The following is a 16,945-nucleotide window of genomic DNA, read 5'->3' as shown; positions in this document are numbered from 1 at the left end:
CCAAGCGTTGTCTGCTATCTTTTGCATTGAAGGTCTTCCACAGACTATTGTTTCCGACAATGGTCCACAATTCATGTCCGCAGAATTTCAGTCATTCTGCAAGGCCACTGGTATTCAACATCTGACATCCGCGCCGTTTTCGCCTCAGTCAAACGGTGCCGCTGAACGTTTGGTCCGGACTTTCAAGTCACAGATGTTGAAGTTGAAAGAGTCGCATTCTCGGGAGGACGCGTTGTTGCTCTTTTTGTCTTCGTATCGCTCTCAGCCCCGCGATGGTCGCTCGCCGGCTGAGTTGCTTCACGGTCGTCCTCATCGAACCTTGATGTCTTTGCTGCATCCGCCGCATCAGGTTCCTGTGCAGCGGCAGACTCCTGCTTTTGCTCCAGGCGACGTTGTATTATATCGCAACTATCGCGGTTCAAGGCGTTGGCTCGCAGGGCGCATTCTTCGCTGCCTCGGCCGCGCGATGTATTTGGTTATGGGGGCCTCTGGTGAGGTGCGTCGGCATCTCAATCAGCTGCGCCTCTGTCGTCGCCTGGGTTCTGCCGCTCCCCGTCTGCTTTCAGCGACGGAGCCGTCCGGTCAGCGCCCTGGGGACCCATCTACTGGCTCGCCTCATCCCCAGGTGTTACCGACGATGCCGTCCATTCTGCCCCATGGCGTCGCGCCGCCGCAGCCGCCGCTGCAGCCGCCGCCGGCGCCGCCCGCCGAGGCCGCTTCGCTGCAGCCGCCATCCGCCTCCCTGGGTCACGCGCCGCCGATCGCTTCCCGTGACCAGCTGTCCTCCGCCATGGAACTCTTGCCCGCCCCGGACCACATGGCGTCATCGCGTGTCGGATACCCCGACGCAATGGAGGTCGACCCTGTCTCATTACGGGCGCATACGCCGCATGTTGACGTGCACCCTGGAGTAGGTTTCCAGGCGTTTCCTAGCTCCCCTCGGACCGAATGGCCGGGTGCGGGTGGCACAGCCTCGCCTGTTGTTAGGCTCCCCACCTCATCGCATACGTCAACATGGGGCCCTCCCCACGGCGGGCGAAAGCCTTATAACACGACCGTTCGCCGATTTGCGGGGGAGGAATGTGGTGTCACCGCCAGACACCACACTTGCTAGGTGGTAGCTTAAATCGGCCGCGGTCCATTAGTACATGTCGGACCCGCGTGTCGCCGCCATCAGTACTTGCAGACCTAGCGCCACCACATGGCAGGTCTAGAAAGACGGACTAGCACTCGCCCCAGTTGTACGGACGACATTGCTAGCGACTAGACGTACGAAGCCTTCCTCTCATTTGCCGAGAGACAGTTAGAATAGCCTTCAGCTAAGTCCATAGCTACGACCTAGCAAGGCGCCATTTGTAACATTGCATGTATCTTAATGAGTCTCACTTGTATCATCAAGATTGCTGTATTCACCATAGAGATGTACCACACAAGAGAATAAAGTTAAGTATATGAGACGCTCCGTTCTTTTCTTATTAGCATTCATTGAGCATCCTGTTTCAGACTTCGCGGTATTCTGGGGGAGCTGATAGCGTGCCTATTCGGCCCATCATAATAACACTGTGTCGGCACTTCTGTCGACACACATAACAGTAACCTCACACATAACAGCGACCTGCATAGAGAGCTGTCAGACTGGTATTCAAATTTCTTTCCACAACCATTTTTCTTTAATAATTTCAGTATTAAGAGATACAGACGAAGCACTTGCGCACTTCAGCTCACGCGAACAATGAGCGCCAAATAAAGTGTTTCGGGCTGACGAATGGAGTTTAGTGAATCAAGTGACTGTGCCGGGGAAGAGCAACTGGACGACAAAGTTGTAAGATGGCAAGTCATAGGTTTAACAGGTTACCTGCACGACACACATGTTACTGTCTTAGTGTATTGCGCGTCTGAGAGCGATGCGTAGTGGAGAGTGTTTATAGGAAATGTATTTTCGTATGTGATTGTAATCTATCCAAAGTAATCTACAGACACAGATTCTGACTATTACGAATTTAAACTGTGTTATGAGTGATGAGGTAGATGTCACTTTATTCTATCACTCATTAGCAGTTTATAACCTTTGCTGCTGCGTGTGCAGTTTATGAGAGCAAAAGCAGTTGGAATTCCTATCAGAAATTTGAAACTTGACTTATTTGCTCACGTTGAGAGCCTTAACCCACGCACCAGAACGTTTCTTACAGTCTCGCTTCAAGAAACGCGAACCTGCGATGTGAGTGCTGCTTGTGTGGATGAATGTACATAGATGACATGAAGTCGGTGGACAATTAAAAACTTCGTTTTTTCTCGATGTTGTGAAGAGCAACTAGGCCCCTCGCACGGTAGGCATTCACAGTATAAATGAAGAGGGTCGCGTGTAATCTACAGTAATACAGCGGAGGAATGCACATGATGTTATCGGCACTGTACGCTGACTGTTTCCATTCGGTTGCAAGAGTTCATTATTTTTGAAATGTGTGTTCTCTTAGTATTGTATCGACAAACACTCATCATAATTTTGGATTCATGTATGGATAACGGCATGAATTATGTTTTTCTTGTCTAGAGGAAGGGTTTTTGTATCATTCGTTTTTATGGTAAAGGCATTATATATCAAATGTGAAAAAAGATTATCTGATATTTTTTAAAGTCCAGCGGTCGTTAATTTAATATCACTGATCGCCAAAAGAGTCCGAAATATGTTTCTTATTGTAATGCAACAGGAAAAAGTGAAAATTTATAATTCACTAGAAAGGAAACAAAAGCGATTACTAATTCAAGTTTTATTGATAATAGAAATATTAAATGTGGTTAAAACCGACGGATTTGGAATGGACTCTGGCAGGTATATTTTGTTTCCCTGTTCACCTCAATACCGGCTGTAAATTTCCCCCAAAACTTAAGATTACTTCTAAAGAATTCAATGTTTCTTCTATATGGTAATAAGTCAAACCTGGCTATGACAAACTTCCTGGCAGATTAAAACTGTGTGCCACACAGAGACGCGAACTCTGGACTTTGCCTTTCGCGGGTAAGTGCTCTACCAACTTCTTTTTTTTTTTTTAAATTGGCAAGTGCTCTACCAATCTTTATTAAACAAACTGAGAGTACGTATATATACACAAAGCAACAGTTCTTCAAGGTACCAGTTTAACATGTACAAATGAGTGTTAGGTAAACAAATCAGAATAAAATTAAATACAACAAAATATAACATATTCTGTCTTCTTCCTGTTTTTTAAATTTTTTTAATAATCTTTGTTGAACAAACTAAAAGTACATATACTGTATATACACAATGCAAGAATTCTTCAAGATACCATTTAAACATATACAAATGAGTGTTAGTTAAACAAAAAATAATTGAAAAACATTAAATACAATAAAATATAACATATTCTGTCTTTTTTTTTTTTTTTTTTTTTTTTCTCGGTGCATGAGAACGTGGGTAACGGTGTTGCATCATCATCATGTGACAGTTAGGCATAGCACAACTCAACTTTGAGGTGGTCAAGGAAGACGCTGCGGAGATAACCGGCAAAAGTTAGTCGGTAAGATGGTTTTCGGGTGAGGATACTATGCGCGGTCACAACTTTGTACCAGAAGTCAAGGACTGTATGCGGACCACTCTGAAAGAGGTATTCTAAAGCCTCTCCTCAAAACCAGATTAGGTTATGGTGCTTGGCAAGAGGGTAGCGAAATGTCTGGGGCAACAACAGGAAATCTGGGGTTACCGTCGTTGGCGGGGCACGGAGGCAAAATCCCACGATTCGTTGGATGTGGAGCCATACGTTTCGTTTGAGGGGGCACGTAAGACGGTGCTCGTCGGTGTCTTCGAGCTGACAGTCCGGGCAGAGTGTGAAGGTGGCCAGTCCTATGCGATAAAGTCAAAAATTAGTCGGGAATTTGCCATAGACTATAACATACCAGAGTGCAGACACAGACGACGGTTAAAAGGGTGCATACACGCACCCCCAAACCGTTCGCCAGTTAATGTCAGAATGCTGTAGCACCATGGGGTCGCAAGGGTTGGACAGCATAAACAAACGATAATAATCTTTTGTACGGGGAGGACGGATGACTGGAAGATGGGCCCGAACGTAGCTGAGGTCTATGAAACAATTGGCGGCGTGTTTCTGGTCGGAGGATATCTAAGAGACTGCGTGTTAAGGACGGGACCGGCCCCCGCCAGTGCCGCAACATAGTATGGACAAAGAGTGCAGAAGATCGTGCCCGCACGTTGACGAGTCTGGGGCCACCTTTTGCAGGAGGCAGTGTTAGAGTTTTGTATCGGACTTTGAAAAGTGCCCCTGCTGACACGAAATATCCAAAGGCTGTTTGGATGCGGCGGCCAAGGAGTAACGGCATTGGGAGGATCTGGGGCGACGTGTACCAGTTTAGGAGCGACATACATGTTGACATAGGACACATTTTAGAGTTGGTTTAAGTTACGGAGCACTTGACCGTGGTGGTACTGACTGGGAGTGGGGTCGGCACCAGAGCCGGGAGCCAGCGCCCAATGTGCATCATAGTCGATTTACGGACATTAAGAACGCTACCAGAAAGACGTCCATACTGGTGGATCCATTTGATGGCGTCATTGAGTTCCGTGGAGGAGCAGGGGAGGAAGAGGAGGTCGTCCGCATAAGCCCTGTAGTCACGCAAAGTGAGACCCTGCAGTCTAGAGGTAAGAACAGTGATGAGGGGCTCAAGTGCAATGGAATAAAGTAAAGTAGACATAGGGCATCCTTGACGCACAGAGCGGCGTATAGGGATCAGTCCTACAAGCCACTCATTGACTTGTACTATAGAGACCGCGGGAAGTAGTAACCGGCGAATGGCATCGACAAAAAGTAGTGGGAACCCCATGCGTGTCGGCACCATGAGGAGGAATGGGTGTCGAACGCGATCAAAGGCACTCGTGAAATCGATGGATTCCAGTGCTGCACGAAGGCGACAAACCGACGCCAATGCGATGAGGCCACGGCATTCTCCTAGGGCTGTTTGTAAGGTGGCCCCACAACCACGTGCAGTCTGCTCCGGTGACAGGACCGTAGGCAGGACGGTGCGGATGCGCGCAGCTAAGAGGCGTGAATAGAATTTATAGTCTGCATTCAGTAGTGTAAGGGGGCGATATGCAGAGACACGAGATACCCCCTTCGGCTTAGGCACAGGCAGAAGAATGCCAGTGACGAATTAATGTGGAATTTAGTTGTTCAAACAATACAGCAAAAATTTTTGAACTTAGTTATCAGCTGAATAGGCCACACTGTCTTATGCCCTAAGGGCACTACCACTTAAATAAAAAACGGCTGAAAAGCATTAACCTAAAATCCAGACTCAAACTATTTAGAAGGCAGAAGGCCTCACGTAAGTAAGTTCTATAACTTGGCTGAAGGACCAATAAATCTAACACTTGAATAGCAAACAAGTTTAACTTAAAGACGGCTGAAGGCCACTGATTTAAGACTTTAGGCAGAATTAATTTAAAAAAAAACACAAGGCAGAAGGCCTTATGTTCAATTAAGCTGAAGGCCCCACACAATCTGATGCCTAAAAGACAAGAACTTTAATTTAAAAACGGCTGAATGCCGATTACTTAAAAGAACTAAAATAAATTTTAGTAGGCAAAAGGCCCAAAGCTTCATCCTTAAACAATATTTTACACAGGCTGAAGGCCCAAATAACCTACTTTTTAACAAGTAAGGAATTTAAATTTTAAAGCGGCTGAAGGCCAATTATTGGAAAACATAACTACAAAAAATTTTCAAAAGACGGAAGTCCCAATGCTTTATCCAAAAAAATAATTTGAATCAGGCTGAAGGCCCAAACAGTGCAGGACTTGACAAGTAAGGAACTTTTAGTTTTAAAGCAGCTAAAGGCCTATTATTTAAAACCCAACTAAAAGCATACTTATTCAAACCATCGGCTATAAGCCATTAAAATACAGAATCAAACACCAATAAGGCAGTACAGCGAGTGGCGCTCAGAAGTTTCCGGGGATCAGTCTGCACTTGAAATATTAACGTTCGCTTAGAGGAGACAGGCAGTCGGTCCAGCTATATCCGATCCGCCGGCAACCCAACCGAGAGACAGTCAACGGACCCACCGACAGGACGACTTGCTTTCCACCCGACCAGTACACAAGGAACTCCAAAGTCAAAACATAAAAGGCTTAGCCGCCCACAACCAAGTATGCATAAGCTTACAAAACTACACACACGTGCTGGACAGCGACAAGACGGTGAGGAAAGGACACTGCCTAAATTTTACGTAGGCGGCCAGGTCAGATAACCGGAACGCTAACAGACACAATGTAGAAAATCCCGCTGGTGGACTTGGACATCAAATAACCAAAATATAGTTAAACTCCACCGGATGATGGCCAAACTTTCGCCAACTCGAACACTCGCTGTTGCTCGCGGGAATACCCGAAACAGCCAAACACGAAAACCAGCGACACAACGTGAACAGTCTGGCTTCGGCAATTGAATCACCACGAATCCCGTAGCAATCGGAACAGCTCCCACACACTCCGACACTGCGTAGAGACCGCCAACGGGCCCGGCCAAAAGCGCCGCACGGAGATTTCCTGGCTGACCCACACCAACCGACCGACTCCTCGCACACCACCACGGAGACAGCACTCAAATAACTGAGCAGCCGACATCACAAGCTAAGCCACACACAGTTTCACAAACACTAGGACGACGACCGCAACCAATGCTAAAAGCAGTGACCGAGCAATGACACGGCCGAACCGCGAGTTAAGACACACACTGCCAACCCATAAGCGACTGGCGAGGAAATACACGTCGTCCGGTAAGACGACCAACCGACGATCAACCAAGACTGTCCCCAGTTCGAATCATGTGTGCCGGCGACGGTCGGGCGAGTCATGGCTATCCAAGCCTCACTACAGCTCCAACCCTACCGACTTCCACCGCGTCCCAACTCTACGACTGCCAGGTCCGAACTGGACTGCAGGCGCGTTCCAACTCACTGCAGATCCGAACCCACTCCCAACACACGACAGCCGGAAAGTAATAGCAGTCTGCCAAGATAATACGCCAGGGTTTATATGGATAAGCGCCGTTGTTGCCACTCACGGGCAGGTAAAGCGGCAACTCAGTGACACCAGTAATTGAAATCAACATAACGAGGTGGCAGTACGGTAAAACCAGGATTTCAAATGAGATATGGCACGAACACGAGCCACGGATGGCTCACTTTTTTCTTTCTAAATTTCTTCTAAAGCAAAGAAATATTGTAGCATTCCACAAAGAAATGATAACTACTACATTAATAAACACATTCTGCTTTAGTATCTAAAAGCACATATTTTGCCATTTGAGTAGGAACTGTATGCTACAATAAAATTGTAAAGAACGTTGTGTAAAGAGATATTAATTTTATGTTTAATAGTAAGACACTGAAAATATACTTTCAAACAAATTTGTACATATATAGAACTTATCAAATGAATTCTAGGCAAATTTGGGCGAGTTGAAATATTTACTTTTAAATGTCCCAGATGTTTAGTAATATAAAACATGTATATCTACATCTACATGATTACTGTGCTGTTCGCAATTAAGTGCCTGGCAGAGAGTTCAATGAATTTGGAATTATGATGGAAGAATGTAATTTTCTAGCATTATTGAGGTTACAGATCTTAAATTGGAACTGTTTATGTATGGACAGGTGGAGGGCAGGAGGAACTATCACATCTGCACCAGCCGAGAGGTAGCATGGGGAAGAATATGAATCATGTTTCGTCGCTTCATGAGACCCATTTAAGAAATTGAACATATGATTTTACTCCGTCTTACTTTGAAGTATGAAGTTTATCTAGTCCTTGTGTCAATAAGTAATTATGAGTGATCACATAGACCATTCCTCAGGATGTTATCTCGAATATATTACGTACGCTGTAAGTATATAGCTGAGGTTATTTTTCTGTCATTGGATTCGATAATGGTACAGTTTAGCATATGAAATTTAATAGTAATTATTAAGTTAGTTTCATTTCTGATCCCAGACAGGCTCTTGAATTTTAGTATGATTATACAGGGTGTTACAAAAAGGTATGGCCAAACTTTCAGGAAATATTCCTCACACACAAATAAAGAAAAGACGTTATGTGGACATGTGTCCGGAAACGCTTAATTTCCATGTTAGAGCTCATTTTAGTTTCGTTAGTATGTACTGTACTTCCTCGATTCACCGCCAGTTGGCCCAATTGAAGGAAGGTAACGTTGACTTCGGTGCTTGTGGTGACATGCGACTCATTTGCTCTACAGTTTGGGCAAGCATTGTTGGTGATGTCTTAATTGGGCTCCATGTTCTTCCACCTACGCTCAATGGAGCACGTTATCATGATTTCATACGGGATACTCTACCTGTTCTGCTAGAACATGTGCCTTTACAAGTACGACATAACATGTGGTTCACGCACCATGGAGCTCCTGCACATTTCAGTCGAAGTGTTCGTACGCTTCTCAACAACAGATTCGGTGACCGATGGATTGGCCTCCATGCTCTCCTGATTCCAACCCTATTGACTTTCATTTATTGGGGGCATTTGAAAGCTCTTGTCTACGCAACCCCGCATTGTGGACAGCTGTGATACAATACGCCATTCTCCAGGGCTGCATCAGCGCATCAGGGATTCCATGAAACGGAGGGTGGATGCATGTATCCTCGCTAACGGAGGACATTTTGAACATTTCCTGTAACAATGTGTTTGAAGTCACGCTGGTACGTTCTGTTGCTGTGTGTTTCCATTCCATGATTAATGTGATTTGAAGAGAAGTAATAAAATGAAAGTAAGCGTTTCCGGACACATGTCCACATAAAATATTTTCTTTCTTTGTGTGTGAGGAATGTTTCTTGAAAGTTTGGCCGTACCTTTTTGTAACACCCTGTATTGGATTTTACGTTATAGAATGATGAATTTTATATACATACAGAGATTTTTAATTATTTATTAAGTATGTTTTGAAAATAAGGATTAATTAACATAGTTTAAGTTGTATGTAGTGTTTTGAACAAACTGATGAATAAGATATGCTAAACACTTACAGTTATGTAAACACATTGTATCTCAGTGAGTACAGGGTTCTGTGCCATGTAGCACTGTTTCACCGTTCATTCGACAGTGATGCACAATTTCTTCGTCTTTTCCATTTGTCCATCCAGCTATCTATTTTTACTGCTTGTACGCTCTCTGTAGTAATCCAATTACATTTTCCTGTTTCAATGTTATCTCACATTTGTTAGAAACCTGATGGCAATTAAACTTATTTACTGAAATGAGTCTGTAGCTTATGAACCTGAACAGACTTCTTTTCTCATCAGTCTTGTGTGACACTCGACCAACACATTACTTGTGTTGTTTTAATTCAGCTAATGTGTTACACTGTTATTGGCGAAACTGTAGCAATGTTGAATTATAAAGCGTAATAACAGCCATATTATATACCAGTGTCATATATTATGAAGGATACAGTAATACTAACGTAGAGTACCGTAAGTAACACTTATTGGGAACAATGTTGTTCACAGTTTAAACTAATTATTTATCACTAGAAAAGCTGAGAAATTATTTATGTAGATTAAAATCGCAAATAAGTGAAAATCTTGGAACAACTGACTGATATGCTGTATATTCGTGTAGGTCAGTTAGTAGAGCACTTGCTCACAAGAGAAAAAGGTACCAGGTTCTGGTCCTGGTCTAGTATACAATTTTAATCTGCTATGACGTTTCAAGGTGAGTGTTATTAGAAAGATGCACTATTTTAGAGTCCTCATTTACTCTCGATGATGTGAGTTACTAATATTCTTAAATACCATGGGTACATCTCAAGTGTGTTGCTTACTGTCAATATGAAAACAAATGAGGAGTCACTTATCTAATCGTATTGCAGCTTACTGACCTGACAGGTACTTCTGTGCTTATGGTTACTTCCCTATTTTGTACTGATGTCAGGTGCCATAGACATGTGGTAAGTCACATCCATCCTTGCATATAATGGATTTGGATTTGTATGTGGTTACACATATGATAAGATGTGCGATCTTAACACCAATATCAGATATTAAATGTTGTAAACTCATTATCAACAAAATTTATAACTGGTTGCTACATGTCATGATTAAACACGTTTTATAAAATATGATATCACAAAAATTATAGATGAAAGCCAGTACTGATTTAAATTTCACTCTTGCGCACATTAATATCTCACTTGTGTGGTAGTACTTACTACTTCATATCCTATTAGTTACACTTCAATGCTTGCATAAACCAATGCATGTGAGAAGGAAATCCAGGGGCTGATTATGGGGAGAGTCGTATGTTCAACTCAAAACTGCTTTTTAATAGCTTTATGTGCCAAGTACAGAAATATAACCACGTCAAATGACAATAATTACCAAACCATCAATGTGTATGATGCTGATTTAGAACCAGAAATAACTTTTTTCGTATAGTACGAAATATATAAAGCCATAAATGCCATAATTTATGGTTAATTTCTTAAAGGCAGGAAATTCATTTTTTAAGTTGAAAACTACAGTATTAAATTGAACAGTCTAGTGCTGGGTATGAACATTAATGTATTCTTTACACAGGAAGTACGAATAATAACGCCTTGAGAAACCGAGTAAACTTTGTTTTCTTAGTGACGCGGTACATTTCGGGCTCTGTGAGTCAATTAACTTAGTGAAAATCGCTCTACACTTTATCTACATTCAAAGTGGTCTGTTCAATTGTACTTTCAGTTTAGTCTTCAACATTTTCTTTTGAAAATAAAGAAGTTTATCTTTTCAATGTTTTACTACTTCTTTCTATGGTCAGCCTTGATTAGTGGATTCAAACTCTTTGAGTTATCTCTTTGTGTCTCCACTGCAGCATGTTTATGTCTTTGCTGTGCTATTGTGACCCTCAGCTAGAGGCTACGGTTTGCAGGTTACTAGCCACAAGGCTGTGTATTACTAATGAATACTGGTCATTCTGTTTTAAGTGTTTGCTGTCGGCTTGTCGGCACACTGTCCCTGACTTCTGTGCAGTTGGAGACACGCTATGATGAAAACTTTGTATGAGATCTTTGTATTTACGGGCCTTGGTTAGTAATAGGCGATGTGCAAGCTATTTCAATCGTGTGCTCTAAATATTGGCGTAGTTACCTGGAACCATATAGAATGTAGATTCAAAATTATTAACTCTTCTGCATTACAAATACTTCATTGTGTTACTGTAAGCTGTATCACGAAAACATGTAACTTTGGCGCTATTTCTAGATCCTGAGTTCACGTTACATATATTGTGACCAATGACGTGATTGTGATTTCTCTGCACTGTTTCGAGAACAATATGTAAGTCACTTGTAACATTTCTCTGAATTATTTCACATAAAACAGTTCCATACTGCGGTGCTGTTACCCCGTTCACATTTAGTGCTGTAGGCTTCGTCACATCGAAGATCTGTCTTGGTACGAATAGTTACATGACTCAACCGTACGCTACAAATGCAGTCCATAACAAAAAATGCCCCGTTGTTTACGTGTATCAAATTACAGATGCAAAGAGATAGGCTATCAGTCGCTCCTACGGAACAATTTCTTAGAATATGAAGAAACTGTATTTTTGTATAATAGTGAGATATTTCGTGTAACACACGATAGTGAAGGACTCTATGTTACGAATGGTATATGAGGATCTAGCGCTTAAATTATTTTACAATGTAAATGGTTTAATGAAGCATTTGCCCAACTGTTCACGTTGAGTCTACGGTCAGGAAGAAACAGTCTGTATGGACAGCCCTTCGCTGTGAACTGAAATTGTAGGTTTCGTATAGCTGTTGGACAGGTAAGAGTGCTTAAATACTACTGGGCTTTAGAATAAATAGCTATTCATAATCAATACCGTTACGATTATACTAAGTGAGTGTGTGTGTGTGTGTGTGTGTGTGTGTGTGTGTGTGTGTGTGTGTGTGTGTGTGTGGGTGGGTGCGTGTGGGTGTGTACTGTCTCGTTAGCCACTTGCGGCCACATCGCGTATTCAGTTGCGTACAAGGACATAAACATTCTTATAATGCTGCGTAGTTTAATAGATATGGGCTTCATTTAAATATCCATAACAGTAACTCACTCTTACAAGACGGCACACAGCTTACAACGTTTTCCTGTCGGCGAGGTGGTGCAAAATGGGCGTGCCTGATGTTAAATATCGAATTCGTAAATCAAATAGTGGAAAATTAGGTGCAAATAGTGGGAAACGTTCAAAAACGTCCTGAGAGCCCGTTTTTAAATGCAAACGTTGATTTATTTACGCTGTAGTTGCACCTCATTTCACTCTAGGCAAGCACTTGTTCGTAGACCTGACATCATCGAGCTGGTATGACATTATGTGAAACGACTGAAGATGAAATTTTACATAGTGCCAGACATCAGCGCTACCAAATAATTTGACACATGTAAATAACTAAATAACTAAAATAACTTTTGTTAGCGAAATTTGCCTGTTCATTAAAGCCATGTGACTTTATGTAGGTATAGTGCCATTTGCTCGGCCAGACGAAGGGCCTTACCATTTAGACCCAAAATTTAATTTGGTGTCTCTATGTGTAAGATCTCTGAATAAGTGACTGAGCAGTTCACCTCACCTGCTTGGAGAAATCTACGGAATTCTACGATCGTATTGCTCGACTGGACGACACTTGACTGACCGAGAAAATCTCATCAACGGAACCCAGCAATTGAAAAAATCGCTGGCTGATAGGCACCCAAAGTGACCTCACTAGACGACCAGTGCTAAGTAATGGTTGCACGTGCTCCTTATATTGTGATATACAGGATAACTCAATTAAATTGGTCACCTCATATATTTCCGAAAAGGGACAAAATTTGGAAAATGCAGCTGGCCAGGGATACGCGTACGTAAGGGGCTCACATAATGTGCAGGAATGCGTACACCATATAGGTCAAAGGACACCTCTTTCAACGCAAAGCTAGGGTTTTTATAGAGAACATGTACGTTTTTTCTAGAGAAGTGAAAACTAGCTGTACAATTAGTGCTCTCAGACTTAGTTTAACAGTTATAAACATCATAGGTTCTGAAACATTAGACCCGTTCGTAGACTTCAAAATACTTAACTAATACAGCACAATGTGAGACAACCAAAGATGAGGCTTTTTATGTAGCCCCAGATAATAGTGCAACAAAGCAAAAATTATCCAGAATTTAATAACTAAAATGACTTTGGTTAGCGAAGTTTCCCTGTTCATTAAAGTTTTGTGATTTTATGGAGCTATAACCCCATGTTCTCGGTCAGTTGATGGGTCTTACTATTCAGTTCACCTTGTAATACTACCACATTGTTTTGATGACGTGTTTAATATAGCCCATTTTTTGTACAACAGTTCGCTCACACACTTGCTGGTTTCTGCGATGAGCCAGAATTGCAGGTAAGATTTTCGGATAATTCCTCACCGACGAGCAGACCTCGCCTGCCGCATCTACTCTCTTTGGTCTTTGCAGAGGCCGGGCGCCTCCCCGTGTGCGGTAAACAGGCCAAGGTGCAGAGCCAGGACTGCGGTGTATCCTCGACAGGCCAGACGCCACAGGTAACGTATTTCTGTAGCTGCACTTCTGCCTCGTCGTATGTACGTTGTACATTGCGATGTTCCTAGCCATTATTTTCTTGTGGCGAATTTCTGGATTTTGGGACTCGTTAATATCGTCGATAAGAAGCTTGTATTGACGATATCAGAAAGATACTGAGTGCTATCTTTCGCGGTCTTCACGCTAAACGTTGATATAATTCACAAAACTAACACCGTTCAATAGATCGCCATAAGGCAACATCCTGCCATGCGGGTATGATTCAAAATCGTGAACACTCCTTTGAGAATAGTGAAACATCGGTATGCTAGGAAGACGGCACTCTCGATCCTTTGTAATGTTTAGTAACTCGAAATACCGGTCAAATAATGGATGATGGAGTAATGAACATAGCACTCTTTTTGGTGCTCTATGTTTACCTAATTATTCCCACCATTTCGGCCTCTTTCCGAATTCTTTTATGAAAGATGATTTCATATATTGCAGATCAGTTTTCATTACACTGTAGGCCACTGGTGGGAAGCCCTGTAGAATGTTTCAAACGTCTCTTCGTACATACTACTGTTTACGTTCCTGTTCGTGTAGTGTTTACGGATAATGTTTCAAAAAGCCTTTCTTCTTACAGTTGTATGACTGTTTCAATGCTCGCATTGGTCCACTCTTTCACAATATATTTGGAGAAACTAAAACTAGCAGTGACCCGAAAACCATACGAAATCTCACGAAATTTCATAACGAGGCCCGTCGCAAACATCGGTTCGTCTTGGTTTCATCAGTTCTGAGATATGCAGGTAACACATTGGAAGTGGTGCCTCCATTAACGTAGAGGCTGGCCCAAGGGTTTTCCAGAATCTATCGGAAATTCCATGGCACGTGACTAGAAAATTCTCTTGTGTGATCAGTCTGTGGCAGGTTTTCCGAAGTTGTTGGGTGTGAATGAGGACATTCGTGTGTTCTTGAAGAGAGGACACTACAAATGGTGCCGTATTTTTGATCAGTATTTATGCCATAGACTATTACGTATTCGAAGTTATTCAAAGTAGAGGAAGTAATCGTTATTTTTTTTTTAAATATCTCAGTAAATTTTTGGGAAATGGGCTTACATATTCGATACATATTTTCTCTTCTGATGACAATGTGGTGTCTTGCTTTTGGGCATTTTTGTGTACACTATTTATGGCAATATTTTGAGCCAAATACAATGCAAAGTCTATTTTCTTACAAATGGTTGTTCTTCTTGGAGTGTAGCCATAAATTCTTTATGTTTGTCTGTGATAAGTTTGTATTGTGTGTTTTCTGTTGTTATATCTTTATATGTGTATTTTCTGTATATGGTCAATTCACATTATGTTAAAATATTAGTTTGTAACCTCAGGCAATTCTGAGACATTCACCTTTTCAGAATTTACTATGTTTTTAAGAAAATTTTCAACATTTTCATGTCTTGATATATTTTTAAATGGGTTAGTTAAAACAAAAGAAAGAATCTTGCACCTAAATCTAACCATAACCATTTCGTTGTTCGGCAGGCACACAAAGTGACCTCACAGAAATCGGCACTGATCCAGTGGCGACTTCTAGGATTACACATAGACAGAAAATCGATAGAAATAACTTCATACCAAAGAATCTAACATCAGGGAATGTGAGACTAGGAAGGCGAGGACGCAAGAAAGAGGACAGGCATTAAGTCAAAATGTGAGGAAGCTTTTAGAAAGTAAGAAGAACAAGAAAACCATGCCTAAGCAATGGTTCCGCGTGAAATGTAGAAACAGGGTGCGAATAAACAATTTGACCAATAGTATGGGGCAGAAAGACTGCATCAAGCAAAGGAATATTAGTATAGGAACTAGGGATCGCAGAGGCATAGTTTAGGCTCTACAGGAAAGTAACAGAAATCTGACATATAGACATCTTAACTGGAAATAAAATATGATTCACAGAAAGTGTATACGTAGACTAAATGTTTGCGCTAATGAACCGTCACCATCAGAACGAGAAAGTCTTAAAGCATCACATATACGTGTACCGTACGTAGCTGGTGTACCTTGCAGCCCTTCTTTAGAAAAGAATCACAAATCCAAGTATTATGTTTCATTAACTCCTAAAAATGTCAAAGTAAATGAAAAATAAATGTCCTCTTTCAAACAGACGTCCTACTCTTAATTAACATAAGTGTGTCGAAGCAAATATTCAAACTGACCACCGCTTTCACTCTGGAATAGCGCCGTAATTATTTGGATGCGACCTGCAGCTCCTACACTCAAATTCCTTTGTTAGAAGCTGTGTTTCTGTCTTACACCCTCGTTCAAATTGTTTTTCCACTTTCAGTACATACATAGTGTCTAACATGACTCTGCCACCTCACATAATTTTAAAAAGAAACAGAATGTGAAAAATGCAGTTGGTCAGGTATGCACGTATGTCAGGGGCTAACACGATTGAGAGGAATGCATAGTCCATGAAGGTGAATGAACATCACTTGAGACGCTAAGGTTTTTCTTACCGCAAACGAATGGTTTTTCTAGAGAAATGAAAACTAGAGGTACAGTCGTGATGCCAGACTTCGTTTCGCTGTTATGAACCTCACATATTCTGATATAACAAGCTTTAAAGATGGCAGCGGCGCCGCGGTTGCTGCATAGAGTAAGCACTGTCCTGCAACGTGCTGCAAACAGACCGCCATCAGTACACGCGTTATACCTACACTGCTCTGCATACTAGTGGCCCCCGCTAGGGCCTGCTGTATTGGTGTAGGGGTCAAACACAAAAATACACTGTGATGTAGTTGACGTACGTTCCGTGCAGTTATTTCCCTCTTTTGATGTGGCCTGTGACATTTGCTCTCATCTCGTTGATACGTCGGTCTTCAGTACGGAGGAAAAACTAGATATGATGTTAATTTTCGACGATTTTTACAGAATTGCAACCACATCTGCAGTAGTGTACGCTGAACGCTATACAGACCGAAAGTGTCCTCCACGACGTACCATTTCCAACATCTGCTCAAGTATCGTGGAAATAGGGAGCTGGGCATCCAGAAAGCGCCAATGTACAAACACAGCAACTAACAATGACAACGAATTCTGCAGTTCTGGCTTCTGCAGCTCACAATCTCGGGGTGAATGTACGACAGATTGCACCCAGTTGTGTAGTGAGCCTTAATAGTGAGTGGAGAATGTAACTTTCTTTAAAAATGATAACTTTAGGATTACGTTGAATGAACGTCTGATCTGTGAAATCTGAGCTCGAATTGTGCTGCGTGCTGTAAGTGGTGTGCTTACTCTGTGTTATTGTTATCAAAACTTTACCAAACGATGGGGAAATGCAACT

This window comes from Schistocerca cancellata, chromosome 5 (genome assembly GCF_023864275.1).
Source record: "Schistocerca cancellata isolate TAMUIC-IGC-003103 chromosome 5, iqSchCanc2.1, whole genome shotgun sequence".
NCBI lineage: Eukaryota > Metazoa > Arthropoda > Insecta > Orthoptera > Acrididae > Schistocerca > Schistocerca cancellata.
Note: the sequence above shows the minus strand (reverse complement) of the source record.